The sequence below is a fragment of the Oryzias melastigma genome, linkage group LG22 (genome assembly GCF_002922805.2).
Source record: "Oryzias melastigma strain HK-1 linkage group LG22, ASM292280v2, whole genome shotgun sequence".
Taxonomy (NCBI): domain Eukaryota; kingdom Metazoa; phylum Chordata; class Actinopteri; order Beloniformes; family Adrianichthyidae; genus Oryzias; species Oryzias melastigma.
In genome coordinates this window covers 1,258,053-1,258,259 of record NC_050533.1, presented here as the reverse complement: position 1 = coordinate 1,258,259, position 207 = coordinate 1,258,053, and positions in this window count along the sequence as shown.

Below are 207 nucleotides of genomic sequence, written 5' to 3'. Positions count from 1 at the left end.
GGGCCTTCATTCATTAAAAAGGGCATTTGATTGAAATGTTTACAGCCCCTCCCCAATACAGTTTAATAAACAATGTAAACAAAACAATGTCAAATCACACCGCCAGGGGGCGGGACTTACCAACAACTGATCATCGTTTTACAATGATTGACACAATAAAAGCATCACCTGTTCTGTTACCTGTTACTCTAAATCAGGAATGTCAAA